General features: G+C 36.5%; 1 protein-coding gene across 6 annotated transcripts in view; it reads left to right on the top strand.

Annotated features, from left to right (window-relative positions):
* Positions 1-18,574, top strand: part of GULP1 (GULP PTB domain containing engulfment adaptor 1) — a 329,999-nt gene that overhangs the window by 114,650 nt on the left and 196,775 nt on the right. For all 6 annotated transcript variants that reach the window (XM_070802458.1, XM_070802452.1, XM_070802455.1 and 3 more), the window contains exon 2: positions 14,226-14,351. The gene's annotated coding sequence lies outside the window, so the exon portion shown is untranslated. The remainder of the gene's footprint in view (positions 1-14,225; positions 14,352-18,574) is intronic.

Raw genomic sequence — 18,574 nt, 5'->3', positions numbered from 1 at the left:
CACAGTTGACCCTCCGTGTATTTTGGCCCTGATGAAATTATCAATAATGAATAGAAATAATTGTTCCTCACTAAGTTTTAGAGGCTTTTCTCGACTCTCATTTCATATTTTATTTATCACCCCCCTCATTTAATTCACACATTTTTCTTTCCAGCTTAATTTTCGTTTACTGCTTTATGGGTTATTTCAGCCCATAGGTAGGGCTTGAAATATATAAACAGCTTCTAAAGGGAGTTAAACTTATTCGATAATGGTGACATCTATGAGTAGGTAACGCTCTTTCAGGTTTAAAAAGTGATAAAGATTGCATCCCAGAGTGTTGTCTCTATCTTGGATAAATTAGTTATCTGCAAGTCTCTGAACAGATTTTCAAAGACTATACAGGTAGCACCGGCAAAAGCAGAGTCAGAGTATTTTAAATGTGAGACAAGTTTGTCTTTAAATGTATGTGTTGCTTCTATTTAGCTGTGTGTGTGTGTGTGTGTGTGTGTGTGTGTGTGTATGTGTATGTGTGGTTTTATTATTGTTGCTGTTTTCTAATTTGTTTGATTTGGGGCATGATGGAACTTGATGACTTATTGATAAGATTTTTCGTTTAGCACTCTTTTTTTTGCCATTTCTTGCCCAAATCTTTCCCATGTATCTATTGAGGATTTACTATGTACCAAGCACAAAGAAAGTGATGCAGTTTTTATCTGATTCAGATATATAGTAAGCCCATGATTGCTGTACATATAATTCAGCTGGCAAGATGTAAGTAGTTTGAAAAGTATGGTATCCTTGATTAGGGAGCAATTTTCATTGTGTATAAGCACCTAATACATTCTTTCAGACTTCACACTCTGTCTGTTTTCTTCTGTAGAAAGTTTTCTTGGTAGATTCTAATAGACAAAAATAAATTTCATCATTTCATTTGATAATGAGCAATTCATAGCTTAGAATAATTTTCTCAGAGCCACAATGGGTAAGAGATTTTCTCTTCTAGTATTATCAATAAAAATTTAGAGTTCACCAAAAATGTGTGAAGTAAAATGGTAATTAGTACACAAGATTTTAACTTGCAAACTAGATGTGTTATCCTCTAGTCATGAAAAGAAAATAGTCAAAAATCCCGAGTTGTAGTCTTGATTCTGATGCTTTTAATGTATATCTCATTATCTACTATATTGATTTTCTTTTTGCCAAGTAAGGAAACACAGTCCTACACATGGGACAGGGTTGTTTTGAAAATAAAATGTTATTATACCATTGAAAATATTTTGAAAGGTTAGAAGAACCTAAAATGTTTCTTATCATCAGTGACTAACCTAGTCTAAATATATTACTGTTTAAAAATTAAGAATTAAGTTAGACCCAAGCTCCTAATAAGATGACATCTATTTTAGCTTTTATAATAACAATTTATAATATGTCCACGTCAGATTCCTCTACTACATTCAAAGCAGTATTTCTTCACCTGTATCCCCAGTCCCGAGCACCAAGTAGGTTTTCAATAAATGTTCATTGGATAAACAAAACTGGTGAGGAGATGAGGAAAGAACATCTTTATATAACATCACATTCTGATTACTGGGGGCTTCCTAGTAAGCTCAGTAATAAAGAATCTGCCTGTGGTGCAGGAGCCGCAGGAGACACAGTTTCTATCTGTGGGTCAGGAAGATCCTCTGGAGAAGTAAATGGCAACCCACTCCAGTATTCTTGCCTGGAGAATCCTATGGACAGAGGAGCCTGGTGGGCTACAGTTCATATGGTCTCAAAGAGTTGGACATAACTAAAGCTACTTAGCAGTCTGATTACCATAAACTTTTCAGTCATATTTTGGAGAGAGGTAAATCTATTAAACAGGTACTGGTCACTGTTACACTTTTGCTACAGTCTAGGAGATGGGAAGCGGAGAAGGCAATGGCACCCCACTCCAGTACTCTTGCCTGGAAAATCCCATGGACGGAGGAGGCTGGTAGGCTGCAGTCCATGGGGTCGCTAAGAGTTGGACATGACTGAGCGACTTCACTTTCACTTTTCACTTTCATGCATTGGAGAAGGCAACGGCAACCCGCTCCAATGTTCTTGCGTAGAGAATCCCAGGGACGGGGGAGCCTGAGAGACTAAACTGAGAGACTAAACAACAATGAAGTGCTCTAGAGGCGTGACCTGCTATGGCTAATACTAGGACTTTACCCGTAATAATAGACTAGAAGCATTAAAAAATTGATCTTTAATCATTTAATTCTTTTAAATACTCACAGCTTGCAAATTCAGTTCAGTTCAGTTCAGTCGCTCAGTCGTGTCCGACTCTTCGCGACCCCATGAATCACAGCTACACCAGGCCTCCCTGTCCATCACCAACTCCCAGAGTCCACCCAAACCCATGTCCATTGAGTCAGTGATGCCATTCAACCATCTCATCCTCTGTCGTCACCTTCTCCTCCTGCCCTCAATCTTTCCCAGCATGAGGGTCTTTTCAAATGAGTCAGCTCTTCGTATCAGGTGGCCAGAGTATTGGAGTTTCAGCTTCAGCATCAGTTCTCCAATGAACACCTAGGACTGATCTTTAGCATGGACTGGCTGGATCTCCTTGCAGTCCAAGGGACGCTCAAGAGTTTTCTCCAACGCCACAGTTCAAAAACATTAATTCTTCGGCACTCAGCTTTCTTTATAGTCCAACTCTCACATCCATACATGACCACTGGAAAAACCATAGCCTTTACTAGACGGACCTTTGTTGGCAAAGTAACGTCTCTGCTTTTTAATATGCTATTGGTCATAACTTTCCTTCCAAGGAGTAAGCGTCTTTTAATTTCATGGCTGCAGTCACCATCTGCAGTGATTTTGGAGCACAAAAAAGTAAAGTCTGCCACTGTTTCCACTGTTTCCCCATCTATTTACCATGAAGTGATGGGACTGGATGCCATGATCTTAGTTTTCTGAATGTTGAGCTTTAAGCCAGCTGTTTAACTCTACTCTTTCACTTTCATCAAGAGGCTCTTTAGTTCTTCTTCACTTTCTGCCATAAGGGTGGTGTCATCTGCATATCTGAGGTTATGGATATGTCTCCCAGAAATCTTGATTCCACCTTGTGCTTCCTCCAGCCCAGCGTTTCTCATGATGTACTCTGCGTATAAGTTAAATAAGCAGGGTGACAATATATAGCCTTGACGTACTCCTTTTCCTATTTGGAACCAGTCTGTTGTTCCATGTCCAGCTCTAACTCTTGCTTCCTGACCTGCATACAGGTTTCTCAAGAGGCAGGTCAGGTGGTCTGGTATTCCCATCTTTTTCAGAATTTTCCACAGTTTATTGTGATCCACATAGTCAAAGGCTTTGACATAGCCAATACAGAAGAAATATATGTTTTTCTGGAACTCTCTTGATTTTTCAGTGATCCAGCGGATATTGGCAATTTGATCTTTGGTTTCTCTGCCTTTTCTAAAACCAGCTTGAACCTGTGGAAGTTCACGGTTGACGTATTGCTGAAGCCTGGCTTGGAGAATTTTGAGCATTACTTTACTAACGTGTGAGATGAATGCAATTGTGCAGTAGTTTGAGCATTCTTTGGCATTGCCTTTCTTTGGGATTGGAATGAACATTGACCTTTTCCAGTCCTGTGGCCACTGCTGAGTTTTCCAAATTTCCTGGCATATTGAGTACAGCACTTTGACATAGATATTATTACATGATTTTCTATTTTCTATGGCTCAGTGTTGAATTCTAATGACATGTCTTTGTAAAAGTTTCCATGCATGTATGGACTCTGACATCATTTGTTAGAAAAGGGAAATTTGGTTGTAAATTTTACCTTTTCAGCGCATCATAAATGCTCCTGAATGCATCTTTTCCTGGCTTAGTAGTATGATCTCCTGTTTGTATAGTGCTTTACAGTTTTATACATAACTTCTTTGAAAATACTCTAGAAGAGAGGAGAATAGGTGTCACAGGCATTTTGTTGCGACTGCTCTGTAAGTTACTTTGACCTAATGTGAAAGTGAAAGTGTTAGTTGCTCAGTCCTGTCTGACTCTTTGTGACCCTATGGACTGTAGCCCACCAGGCTCCTCTGTCCAGGCAATTCTCCAGGCAAGAATATTGGAATGAATAGCTATTCCCTTCTCCAGGGGATTTTTCCCGACCTAGGGATCAAATCCGGGTCTCCTGCATTGCAGGCAGATTCTTAAGTTACCTACAGAATATGTAATTGTCAAGTAAAATTAGATTCGACCTAATTATGTTGACATTTCCACACCTTTTACTATTCTGGCAAATCTGTGAACCAAGAAAATACTTGCATAAATATATCTATGCTAAATCATATCATTGGGTTTTGGGACCTTGTATCTTGGGAAATTTGGCTCAGGTGAGATGATTGCAATCTCCTTTGCTCACAGATAGGAAACTGTGAGTAACCAAAGAATAACTGAAATAGAGATATTTTTTGATTTTTTTGTCAAGGTACATACATCTCTCTTTGTAACAGAGAAGGCTGAAGAGAAAGATGTTTATAGTATGGATAAACGTAATGCTTTTTTATTGTGTTTTATATATTTATTTTATAGGAGTCAGGGGAAGGACTTATTCAAATGCATATTTATAATCCATGACCACTTTCTTTGGTAATTATAGTTTGTTGAATTCTATTTGAGATGGGGCTAAGATCTAAAGAGAGGGGGTAAGTGGAGAGAAAATTTTGGAGAAGAATCAGGTAACTCTGGGGAGTTTTCTCAAACTCATGAATATTTAGATAGTTTAATATATTTAAATCCATTTAACAGAAAGGAAAATGGCCATAACATTTTCTTAAAAAAACTTTTTTTCTTAACATATAACGAAGAGAAGTGAACTTTAGTAACTGAAAATTTTATTTCTTCACAGCTGATATTTGGGAGAAGATTTTGGTGTCTGATGATACTTTGTACACCCAGTCTTAAAAATGAAATTGTGAAATTTCATTTCACAGTACCCAGGTATCTTATATATCCTTAGGTGTTTTATAAAAAATAAAGTTTATTTATCCAGTTCTACAAACACCAGTAGTTCAAGTCTTTTTTTTTTTAAATAGGTTATTCAGATACCACTTAGTAGATATCAAATCCTTATCAGACAGTGAAAATCTCTGAAAGTACCAGGTGTCAAAGCAGGTAATTGCTTTAGGAACTTCTATGACCACTTAGTAAGGCACCGAAGATTTACTTAGCTATTGTCTTTCTGAAGAGCATCAAAGAAAAAAGAAAGGACCTTTTTAGAGTATAATCAGGTTGGAATAATTCTCTTTAGCTGCCAATCAGTTTTTTTATTTGCTTTCATGTAAGCCATAATATTAATTCATCAGGAAGAGATATTATTCATCTTGTGTAATTTTTTAATTAGTAAAGCTCCACATTTCTTATTGCACATCAGATTTATTGTTCATATCTATCCTGAATCTGTTTATTTGTAATTGTTTAAACCAATCAGATTATACTTCAAGTAAAGATGTGATTAATGTAATACTCCAATCTAAATTTAATGAAAGACTATATTATATGATTTCCTAAGAAAACCAAACATTTTACAGCATATAAATTTTGCCCTGCTAATTCTGAAAATCTACTGAAGGCACAGTATGTCCCTTTTCAGCTTCAATGACAGATGCCTTCAGAACACCAGGAAAGTTGCTGAGTAACAATTTTGTAGAAAATTTTTATTGTTTTTAATACATCAATTATTTTATACTGTTAGCTCAATTTTCGGAGAAGGCAATGGCACCCCACTCCCGTACTCTTGCCTGGAAAATCCCATGGGCAGAGGAGCCTGGTAGGCTGCAGTCTATGGGGTCGCTCAGAGTCGGACACGACTGAACAACTTCACTTTCACTTTCCACTTTCATGCATTGGAGAAGGAAATGGCAACCCACTCCAGTGAGTTGCCAGGGACGGGGGAGCCTGGTTGGCTGCCATCTCAGGGGTTGCACAGAGTTGGACACAACTGAAGCGACTTAGCAGCAGCAGTAGCAGCAGCTCAATTTTGGGAAGGTCACATGCAAATTTAATAAAATATTTTGACACATTAGTAAATAACATATTTGAGAGTGATAATTTGGTTGTACATGACAGAAAATCAATTAAAACTCAGTTAAGCTTAGCAAAGTATATATAGGCTATCATAATTGAAAGTTCTGTAATGATGTTTCAGACATAGCTGAATCTAGGCACTCTCATAGTTTGTTTTCCATTTAGTTGGATACATTTTAAGGCAATGTCACCTTAAATAGGACAGAATCACCAGGCTTTCAATCCCCCAGTTAGTCAACTCAAGTGACTAGAGATTGCTTCTTTCTAAATAGTTTTAGAAAAGAGTTGATTTGATTTTCTTTGTTGTCACTTAGTCAAACTTTCCATTCCTGAACAAGAATAATTATGACTAGGGTTATGGTGCATTCATTGGCCAGTCCTGGACCTAGAGTAACCCCAGGCAAACATACTTACCAGTAAGTAGGAAAGAAGTGTAGGTCTGCAAGGGAAACCCAGGGCACTATCATGAGTCTCTGCCTTGTTTTGCTTTTTTTTTTTTTTTGGTGAGAGGTGGTGATGACGGCAGCAAAGCACAATGTATGTATATACTAATTAAATGAAGAGTGTACTGTTATAGTGTACCACATTAAATTAAATGTGTACCATTATATATGTCCCATTGAGCAAAAAAGCAGGAGTTTAAAATGGTATACTAATATTTGGTAGTAGAACAACATAAAGAATTAAAAACCTCGATACTGAAAATGTTTCATTGCTGAAAAAAGGCCTGGGTACATAACCAATCATCTTACAAATACTTGTGATCATAGCATTTCTGAGACTTTCTCACTTGCAAAATAATTATTTGGTTAACAGGACATACATTTATACATTTATTTTTGTGTTGAATTTTATCACTGTAGAAGGTATTGCAGATTTTATTGAATAGTGTTTGTATAATTTAATTTAATTATATCCAATGCTGGTAATATTGCAATCAATTTACAATGGAGGCAAGGATTAGTAAAACCCCTCTCCCCACCTTCTGCTTTAACTGTGGGAAATTGGAACACTGTATCACAGCTCACTGAAATTTGTCTTTAAATACATTATTCATTTCATGGATATTAGCATCAATAAAAGTAAACTCCACAGGACTGGAAAAATTAAACTAATGACTTTTTACATAATCCAAGTAAATGAATGCTTTCTGGTCCAATTATTCATTAAGGACTCAACCACAGTTTCTTGATTCCCTTCATTTGAATAGCCTCTATTGTGGGACTATTTACAAAAATGCTTAATAAGAGCATTTATTGAATAGGTGTTCTATTTCCATACACATACTGAAATATATTTATACACTGTTACAGTTTTGGGTAGTAATATGAGGTCTTTTAATAATTAAGAGTGGCCCCTATCATAAATGTTTTATAAATGTTTCTTCAATTACCTGAATATGTTTTTTAATGTATTAAAATACTATAGTAAAGAATAGTTACTCATAATTTTCATCTTCCGAGATGAAGGAAGGAAAATTCCTTCATCCAGAAAGAAAGAAGGAAGGAGAGAGGGAAGAAGGAATGAAAGAAGGAGAGAAAATACCTAAAAATGAAGAATAGTTGGGAAAAATTGTTTCTAAATGGTGCTAAAATTCATATTTGCAGTATTTTAGAAATAGTCCTAGTGTGCTTCTCCATCCATGGGATTTTCCTGGCAAGAGTACTGGAGTGGGTTGCCATTTCCTTTTCCAGGGGATCTTCCCGACTCAGGGATTGAACCCGGGTCTCCCACATTGCAGGCAGATGCTTTACCCTCTAAGCCACCAGGGAAGCCCAGTTTAAAATTAAGCCTAATTAAATCTATAAACTATACTGCTGCTGCTGCTGCTGCTAAGTCGCTTCAGTCGTGTCCAACTCTGTGCAACCCCATAGACCGCAGCCCACCAGGCTCCCCCGTCCCTGGGATTCTCCAGGCAAGAACACTGGAGTGGGTTGCCATTTCCTTCTCCAATGCATGAAAGTGAAAAGTGAAAGTGAAGTCGCTCAGTCATGTCTGACTCCTAGCGACCCCATGGACTGCAGCCTACCAGGCTCCTCCGTCCCTGGGATTTGCCAGGCAAGAGTACTGGAGTGGGGTGCCATTTCCTTCTCCAGCTTTCTTCCTAAATTAATTAAATCCCAAGAATCATTCCCCTTTTATATCTTACAAATATGAATGCCCTGAATCTATTTCTATTTTTGCGTTGCCATTTAGCAAATATACACAGATTTCTAAGAAATAGTTTGCTATCCTCATCGTCTTTTACCTTGCACCACTTCCCTGTTTTATCATATTCATATCACCTTTAGGATAAAACCCAAATTTTGACATGTCATTCAGGAAGCTTCTTGATATAGTCTTGTCTTACTGTAAAATTTTTTCATAAATAGTTTCATAAATATTTTATTTCAAAATCACTAATCACTAGCATTCCTTAAAGGTGGCATGTTTTTTCTTGTTCACATACTTTTGCTTACAATGTTCCCTCTGCCATCTAATTTGTTCATTGGAAAACTTCTGAACTGATGGTTCAGATTCCCTTTTTTTAAGGAAGAATTTCCTGAACTTTCTCTTTGTTTCTTCAATTAACGTAGTCTTGCTTTGACAGACTCAAAGGAGGGTATAGACTTATTTTCTTCTCCCTAATGATTAATACAGGGCTTCCCTGGTGGATCAGTGGTAAAGAATCTGCCTTCGATACAGAAGACGTGGGTTTGATCCCTGGGTTGGGAAGATCCCCTGGAGAAGGAAATGGCAACCCAATCTTGTATTGTTGCCTGGGAAATCCCATGGACAGAGGAGCCTGGAGGGCTATAGTCCACGGAGCTGCAGAAGAGTTGGACCTGACCTAGTGACTATTACAACAGCAACAATGACTAATACAATTGGACTTTAAGTAGTTGTTCAACAAACACCTACTTGTTTGTGTTGTTATTCAGTCTCTCAGTCATGTCTGACTCTTTGAGACCCCATGGGCTGCAGCACAGCAGGCTTCCCTGTCCTTCACCATCTCCCAGAGCTTGCTCAAACTGAATGTCCATTGAGTTGGTGATGCCATCCAACCATTTTGTCTTCTGTCATCCCCTCTCTTCTTGCCTTCAAGTCATTCCCAGCATCAGGGTCTTTTCCAATGAGTCAGCTCCTTTCATCAGGTAGCCAAAGTACTGGATATTCAGCATCAACCCTACCAATGAATATTCAGGGTTGATTTCCTTTAGGATCAACAAGGTTTGATTTCCTTGTTGTCCAAGGGACTCTCAAGAGTCTTCTCCAGAATCAAGATTCAAAGGTGTCAATTCTTCAGTGTTCTGCCTTCCTTATGGTCAAACTCTCACATCCATACATGACATGACTACTGAAAAACCATAGCTTTGACCTTTGTGAAAAGGGCAAAGGACCTCCGGACCTTTGTCAGCAAAGTAATGTCTCTGCTTTTTAATACTCTGGCTAGATTTGTCACACTTTCTCTTCAAAGGAACAAGTGTCTTTTAATTTTATGGTTGTAGTAATTATCTACAGTGATTTTGGAGCCCAAGAAAATAAAGTCTGTCACTGTTTCCATTGTTTTCCCATCTATTTGCCATGAAGTGATGGGACCAAATGCCATGACCTTCGGTTTTCAAATGTTGAGTTTTATACCAGCTTTTTCATTCTCCTATTTCACCTTCATCAAGAGTCTCTTCTTAGTTCCTCTTTGCTTTCTGCCATAAGGGTGGTGTCATCTGCATATCTGAGGTTATTGATATTTCTCCTGGCAATCTTGATACCAGCTTGTGAAATGCCACACACACACACACACACACACGTAAGTAAATAGCTTATATACTTGGCATATAAGTTAAATAAGCAGGGTGATAATATAAAGCCTTGATGTACTCCTTTCCAATTTTGAACCAGTCCATTGTTCCACATCCAGTTCTAACTGTTGCTTCTTGACATGCATACAGTAGGTTTCTCAGGAGACAGGTCAGGTGGTCTGGTATTTCCATCTTTTTAAGAATTATCCACAGTTTATTGTGATCCACACAGTCAAAGGGTTTAGCATAGTCAATGAATCAGAAGTAGATGTTTTTCTGGAACTCTCTTGCTTTCTATAAGATCCAATGAATGTTGGCAATTTGTTCTCTGGTTCCTCTGCCTTTTCTAAATCCAGCTTGTATATCTGGAAGTGTTTGATTCAAGTACTGCTGACACTTAGTTTGAAGGATTTTGTAAATAACCTTACTAGCATGGGGCTTCCCTGGTGGCTCAGCTGGTAAAGAATCCACCTGCAATGCAGGAGACCTGGGTTCGATCCCTGCGTTGGGAAGATACCCTGGAGAAGGGAACGGCTACCCACTCCAGTGTTCTGGCCTGGAGAATTCCAAGTCCAAGGGATTGCAAACAGTCAGACACGACTGAGCAACTTTCACTCACTCACTCACTAGCAGGGGAAATGAGTGCAATTATGTGTTTGAACATTCTTTGACATTGCCCTTCTTTGGGACTGGAATGAAAACTCACATTTTCCAGTCCTGTGGCCACTGCTGAGTTTTTCAAATTTGCTGGCATGTTAAATGCAGCACTTTAACAGCTTCATCTTTTACGATTATAAATATCTCAGCTAGAATTCTATCTCCTTCACTAGCTTTGTTGGTAGTGATGCTTCCTAAGGCCCACTTGGCTTCCCACTCCAGGATATCAGGCTCTAGGTGGGTGATCACACCATCATGGTTAATCTGGGTCATGAAGATCTTTTTTGTATAGTTTTTCTGTGTATTCTTCCCATGTCTTCTTAATATCTTCTGCTTCTGTTAGGTCCATACAGTTTCTGTCCTTTTTTGTGCCCATCTTTGCATGAAATGTTCCTTTGGTAGCTCTCATTTTCTTGAAGAGATCTCTAGTCTTTCCTATTCTGTTGTTTTCCTATATTTCTTGGCCTTGTTTACTTAGGAAGGCTTTCTTATTTCTTCATGCTATTCTTTGGAACTCTGCATTCAGATGGGTATATCTTTCCATTTCTCCTTTCCCTTTTGCTTCTCTTCTTTTCTCAGCTATTTGTAAGACCTCTTGAGGCAACCATTTTGCTTCTTTCCATTTCTTTTTTGGGGGATGGTTTTGATCACTGCCTCTTGTACAATGACATTAACCTCTGCCCATAGTTCTTCAGTCACTCTGTGAGATCTAATCTCTTGAATCTATTTGTCATGAACTTTTTTTTAATGAACTAAGTTAATTTTCCAACTTTACTTTCCCTAGAGCATAGGAGTATATTAGGGCTATATGAATGTCACTGCCTCAGTGAGAAGACTAGAATGCATAGGAAATGATTGTCCCAAGTCACTTACGACAATCATCTTATACTTTTGGCCTAGAACATTAGGATAAAAAACATTGAGAAGACAACCGCCAAGGCAGTTGGACGAAGATGTTAAGGCATGCTAAGTCATTTGAACTTTGTCCAGAGGGTGATACGGTTGTATTACTTGTTAGAGAAATCATAGCTGAGTACTGATGACCTTAAGGAAGTAAACTTGAAGAAGTAACAAAACGGAATGATCAGTATTGAGTATAATTGGGTTTTTTTCTTGATTTAACTGCATGTAGCTAGTAAGGGAAATAAAAGGGATTAGTAATGCATGGTTTCTGTCCTGAGCAATTAGAATGAGAATTGTAGTATTTACTTAATTAAAGTCTCAGGATGAACAAAAAAAAAGATAATTGTGAACCAAGAATCCAATTTTGCATATTTTGAATTTAGATGCCTGTAATAGAAATAAGAAATTAATATTCAGGAAAACTTTTTTTGCAACATTTTGGAAATTAGTTTGTAATATTTCTAAATTCTTGGAGCTAGTTATAAAAAGAAAAATAAGTAGTAAAATGATTTTGAAAAGTTTTAAGATCATGATAACGGTGGTCTCTGTTTCATGGTAGTCTTTATTTCATTTGATGACAAATAAGAATATCTTTTAGCCTGGCTTGTTTGTTTAGGGTGGTTTTGATGTGTATGGAATATTTAAAGATACAAATGTTGCATCAACCAGTTGAGGCTTCTAGTCATATTGCAATGTTTATAGTGGTTTTCTTAAACTAACACTCTTGGAAAAAATGAACACTTGGTAAAATAAATAAAAATGGTTGGCTTCATTTAATTTTTGTACCTCTTCAAATTTCATACTTTGTAATAAATGGTGGCAACATAGTATAAGATTGAGAGTAATGTTTTTAAGAATAATTTGAGGAATCATTCACATGGAAATTGATTTTATATTTTAAAATAAAATGTGTTAAAAAAGACAGCTCATAAGCATATCTCAGTTTTTGCAAGAATATTTAAGACGCTCTTTATATAAACAAATCTAATCATATCGGACAGTGGAATAATAGATCCACTTCAGAGTATGTGTCATTTTCCTGCAAGAAGAAAGAAGTAGGCACAAGTTCATTCTTGTTTTTTGATGTGGATATTTTTATGCTTTTCTTTATTCTGTCACATTACATAATATATTCTAGGTTGAAAGTATTTTCCACAGTTAAAGTGGATGTCAGTCAATCTGAGATAGAAATAAAAGCTGTGGGGATAAGCTGAATTAACCATTTTAAGGAAAATATTTACTTTGCTCCAATGTTGGAATATGACTTTTAATAGTTTTTTTTATTTTTAAACAAAATTACTTATGTTACCTTGGCTGATTTCTTTCTAATTTCATACCATTAGATTAACATTCACATAAAATATATAGGGAAATAGCCATTATGCTAAAAAATAGTTTTGTCTCCTTTTTTTCTTCTCCGTCCCCAAGACAGACAAAAGAGAAAAAAAATGACCTGGTTAATCACTTGGAAATCGTGACATAATTTCATGGTTACCGTTTAGCTGTGCCATGTTTGAAATTTCCTGTTCAGGTTGAACAGATACATGATAATGCAGCTTTTATATTTTCAGGAAAGATAAAGATGAATCATATCATTTATATACCCTAAAAGTCAATCCTAAGAACATATCATGCAAATGATTTAATAAACAGCAGCATCATTGGGTAGATAAACAGGTTTTTCACTAAAATTATAGAATATCTATAAATGGCCTTAAAATATATCCTGCCCATATTTTAATTCAGATTTTACAATTGTTGCCTTCTCTGCCAGATGCTGTTGATGATCTGACTATACCCTACTGCCTTATTATCTTCCAGATAAGCTTTTTTACTTGAATTATTGCCCCAGAGTTTGTCTCTGGTGCCTCATAAACTCAGATGCCTTTTTTCTTTATCTCTAAACATGTTAGAAAATGAAAAAGAATACGGTGAACAAATAGATAAACAGGCTTCTAAAGAAAATTTTAGCTAAGTTAGAATCGTTTCAGAATATTAAGATGACTCAGATACAAAGAGGCAGAAATAAAGTATTTGAGAGCCATCTTTAGTCTATAATTTGCAAAAGTCAAAAATACAGGTGTGGCTTTGCCAGTGGTCTGTATTAGAGTTATGGAGGGAGGCTGAACAAGAGTGAGATATGCTTGTGCACTTGTGCTTCCCCTCCTCCTCAGAAACAAGCACTGGTTTTGCTGTTTTGGCAAGAAGAAATACAGAGGTCCATTTGAAATGATGGAATTAAGGGAAGGCACAATTTATGCTGTTGCATCTGGAAAGACTTTTCCTTTTCGTCTGTTGGAATAAAAATGTAAAAATCTTAACGAGCTATGTCTCTTCTAGTTATAGCATGAGAATAAATGGAAGGATAAGCTCCCCAAATGCTTCTCCATGGAAGTTGAAGTGAAATGAAAGTTAAAATAGATTAGTGCTTTCTACAATTTTGTTTCACCTTCTTAATCAGGGACAGAGTATGCGCTTGGTTAGGCTCATTAGCTAATAAGTGGAGGAGACAGCTGGGCCGAGTTGTCATACAGCCTGAGGGAGAGAGGGGTGTACTGTCAAGCAACCATCACTACTTTAATAGTAACATATCCATGAATTAAAACATTTAACTCATTATCTAGCAATGTTACTCTTTGCCCTTTTCTAGCAATCTATTACTCTGCTTTTTCAAAAAAAATTACATGCTTTACCACGGTTTTCCTATTATTGGGTAACTTTCTTGAACTTTCACAAGAAATGTAATTAGAATTTTAGAGCAAGTGTTATAATATCTAAATTATAATACCCATAAATGTAATTATTGATTACCTCTATTGAGTCCAATTTTAATTTCATTTTTAGTTATATGTGATTGCATCTGGTATACACAAGAGAAAAGAAACCAAAGGAGAATTTGAATGGCAGCTGTATAATTGAAAGTCAAGTGTCTGCATATTCTTTCAACTATATTTGAACATACCTACCCAGGTAAGAATAAGTGATTGCTCATTTCTATACTTAACACGATTTTGAAAAATGATTCAAAAGTATAAAAGATGTCTTTATTTTGTACCCATTATTTAAAAAGACAGTTTTATTGAGCAAAATGGTAAAATACATAAAAGCAAAATAAAATTGAAATCATGAATGTCTGTTCTCTAAAGATAACTTCTTTTATTATTTTGTTCTATATCACTTGTTTTTTGTTTTGTTGATTTTTCCCTTTAAACAATGTTGGGCTAATTAGTATATGTATTTTTTGTTGAATTTCTTTATTGTTTTGTAACAAGTCTATTTTGTTCTATTTGAGAATATGAATTAATGTTCATATTTTCCATTGTATCTGTTAAATATAAACATACATGGTTTAAAATGTTTTTAGATTGGGTTTATTATTCAAAGAATATCTTTATAAATTGATATAAATAGTGCTCATTTTGCATAAGTAGAGTTACTAAAATTAGCATCACTGGTTCAAAGTCTATAATATTTTTAAAGCTTTTTATTCATATTGCTGAAATTACCTCCAGAAGGTGATAATGAGTTATAGTTTTCATTAGTAATTTTTGAAAATATTTGTTGACCCATTGATTTAGAGTTTTCCATTCAAACAGTTTCCCTAACTGTTTGTGTTGGGAATTAAACCTAGTTTGTGTTGAATTAAAAATGTAAAAAACTAAGTTAAGATTCTAAATTTTGGTTGCGAGCAGTAGCATCCTTTACTCACATGTATTCAGCCAGTTTGTCCCTTACACAACTAAGCCTAGAAGGAAAGTGAATATTATATGTGCACAATCCTTTCACACTGTCTAAAAGTACAATATTTACAGATGACAGTGAAGTATATATTTATTTGATTAATATCTGCTGAAAACATTTCACTCAGCTCAAGCACTGTGATTATTTCATTATTGATTGTACGATGGTGGTGATAATGGACATTAGTTAGGGGCAGGAAAACATAAAAATAGTTGCTAGTTGCTTTCTTCTTATAATTTTCAATAAAATATGATGAAATAAGAAATATATTCCAGTACTTTAGGCACAGATAGGATGTATTAAGTGCCACGGAAGAAATAAAAGGAAAGGGTGATTGCTGATAATGATACTTTCAGCTTGGGAACAAATGAGAGACCAGTTGAGTTGTGCTTTTTATTGGAGGCAGGATTTGACAGGTAAACATTTAAATAGAGAGTCAATTGGTGCATAGATACAGAACTAAGAAAGCTGGTGATATTCAGAAAATTGGAAAATAGAGTAGATATAGCAGAGTGATGAGAAATATGTTCTGTGACTTGGATTCCTGAACTTTGGCATTTATATTTCATCATTATATGATGAGGGACGGTTGCAGGGGAATAAGATTATCTGTGCTTTATTCTAAGAAGATTAATCTGGAAGTGATATGTGTGTTAGACTAATGGAGAGCAAATCCAAAGGGAGGGAGAACAATTTGTAGGCTTTTCTGTTTTATTTTCATCAACATCTGTTTAAATACTTGTTGTTTGCCAGGCACTATGGTAGGGACTGTAGAGAAAAAAGATGAAGAAGATATAATCCTCACTTTTGAGGCACTTATAGTTAGACATGCATGGCAAAAAAAAAAAAAAAAAAAAATGGAATACACCATGACAGAGTAACAACTGAATTATTCTCATTCTCAAGGTAAGACTGATTGGTAACTAGCTATATTGAGATGTAGATACCAGGTTATCAACTAATACCATTTTTCCAAAGATGTCAAGTCTTATTATAAAAAGTGTTTCTAGTCTTTGAAAGAATTCAGTGAAACTTTAGCTGTGGTGAAAATAGTGTAAATGAAAAATAAGGCAGTGGTAATGTGGTGGAAGATTAAGGAGAGGGCTTTTTATCTTAGGAAACAGGGGCAGGTTGGCATTAACAGATCTGGGGGGAAACAGCAAAACTGGGATTTTCATGTGGGTAAAGTAATAGGTTTGGTGTTGCCTTGCTCTTATGTTTTTTGCTCATATCTTTGCTAAGGCACTCAGCATTTTAAAATTTCATTGCAATTCCTTACATAATTAATTGAAGATTCATTTATTCACTATGAAAAGTGATGTGAGTTTCTTTAAAATTACAAGTATAATAAGAGTAAAAATAAGTTACACTAAATAAAACATAAGTAAAGACCTGATTTGATTCATACCATTGTATATATACATATATATATGTATATATATATATATATATATATATATACACATGTATATATATTTACTATATGTATAATTTAGCGTTTCTAGCAATCCCATGGACAGAGGAGCCTGGTAGGCTGCAGTCCATGGGGTCGCTAAGGACTGAGTGACTTCACTTTCGCTTTTTACTTTCATGCATTGGAGAAGGAAATGGCAACCCACTCCAGTGTTCTTGCCTGGAGAATCCCAGGGACGGTGGAGCCTGGTGGGCTGCCATCTCTGGGGTCACACAGAGTCGGACATGACTGAAGCGACTTAGCAGCTGCAGCAGCAGCAGTCTCAAAAGTGGATGTATGTTCCTGCCCTAAGAGCTTAAGTAAATTTATTATAGAAGTCTTAGCGTAATGGACAGGAAAATTATCCTTACCACTTAGGTGCCTTAAATTTTGCATTGTTGAAAGGAAAGGGAAATTTGTTACTACGGAGTTATAAATAGATAAGTTTGTAGAATTTAAGAATTCAACTTCTCCAGGAAGGCTTTCCCGATTTTTGGATCGGAGACCAGATCTTGTGCCACTGATGAACCTTAACACCGCTTATTAAACATTCCTCAGTTGTACCATGCATTGTGGTTTTATCTATCATTTCCTGAGACTAAGATTCTTGAGAATTGAGTTATCGTTTATCATTCCAGATATAAATTCACTCTAAATAAAACTCACCACAATGTTGGTTTTATGGATACTCTGTAAATATTTCTTAGATGCAAAATTGAATCCATTTCCGTGATTTGTCTTCATCATTCCTGCCCTAGCTTAGATGTTTTTGTGAGCTCCATGTTAGTTTTCTGTCTCTCTATGATAAATCACTTAAAAACTTAGCAGCTTAAAACAGTGCTTATGTATTATCTCACAGTTTTCTGTGGACTACAAATCTGAGCACAGCTTAGCTGCTGCTTCTGGCTCTAGGTCCTCTGCAGTTACAGTCATTTCAGAGCTCAGCTGGGGCTGAAGCGTCCCCTCCAGACTCAACCATGGAGGGCCTCTCTCAATAGGGTTGCTTCCATGAAATTAAAGCTAGCTTTCTCTGGGGCAAGCAATCCAAGAGAGAGAGAAAAAGTGAGCATCCATGATGGAAACCGCATTCCTCTATAACCAAATCTCGGAAGTGTCATCCCATTTGTGGTAGTTTAATGATGGCCTCTAAAAAGATAGCTCAAGTCCTAACCTGTGTTACTTGTGAATGAGACAGTATTTGGAAACAGAATAAAGCCTTATGAAGATAAATGGAATTAAATAAAGGATCTTGAGTGGGAACATCCTGGATTAACTGCTGCTGCTGCTTCTGCTGCTGCTAAGTCGCTTCAGTTGTGTCCAACTTTGTGCAACCTCATAGATGGCAGCTCACCAGGCTCCCCTGTCCCTGGGATTCTCCAGGCAAGAACACTGGAGTGGGTTGCCATTTCCTTCTCCAATGCATGAAAGTGAAAGTGAAATCGCTCAGTCCTGTCTGACTCTTAGCTAGATGAACTTTAAATCTAATAACATGTATCCTTATGAGGTGTACATAGAGAAGAAAGAAGGTTCTGTGAAGTCAGAGGCAAGGACAGGTATGATGCAACCACAATCAAGGATTGCTTGGCAGCACTAGCAGCTGAAGAGGCAAGAATAAAATCTCCCTTAGACCTTTCAGAGGAAGTGTAGTCTTTCTGACACCTTGATTTCCAACTCTTGTCCATCAAAACTATGAATGAATGAATTTGTGTTGTTTTCAGTCACCCAGTTTGTGGTGGTTTGTTATGGAAGCCATGGGAAACTAATATACCACCCTTTTCTGTAGTCTTCTATATTTTAGAAATGCATCATAGATCTAGCCAGCATTCAGTGGCAGGGGGTCACAAAAGGGCATGAGTATCAGGCAGAAGCCATATGAGAGTCTTGCTATTCTGTTAGATTTCCGAATCCCTCCATTTGCTTGATATTTGATACATCTGTATAGCCAAACCATTAGAGTCATTATCTCACTTTCTTAAAAATCATGATCTTTCTTTTTGTA

The sequence above is a fragment of the Bos indicus genome, chromosome 2 (assembly GCF_029378745.1).
Source record: "Bos indicus isolate NIAB-ARS_2022 breed Sahiwal x Tharparkar chromosome 2, NIAB-ARS_B.indTharparkar_mat_pri_1.0, whole genome shotgun sequence".
NCBI lineage: Eukaryota > Metazoa > Chordata > Mammalia > Artiodactyla > Bovidae > Bos > Bos indicus.
Note: the sequence above shows the minus strand (reverse complement) of the source record. Positions and strands in the feature narration are given on the sequence as shown.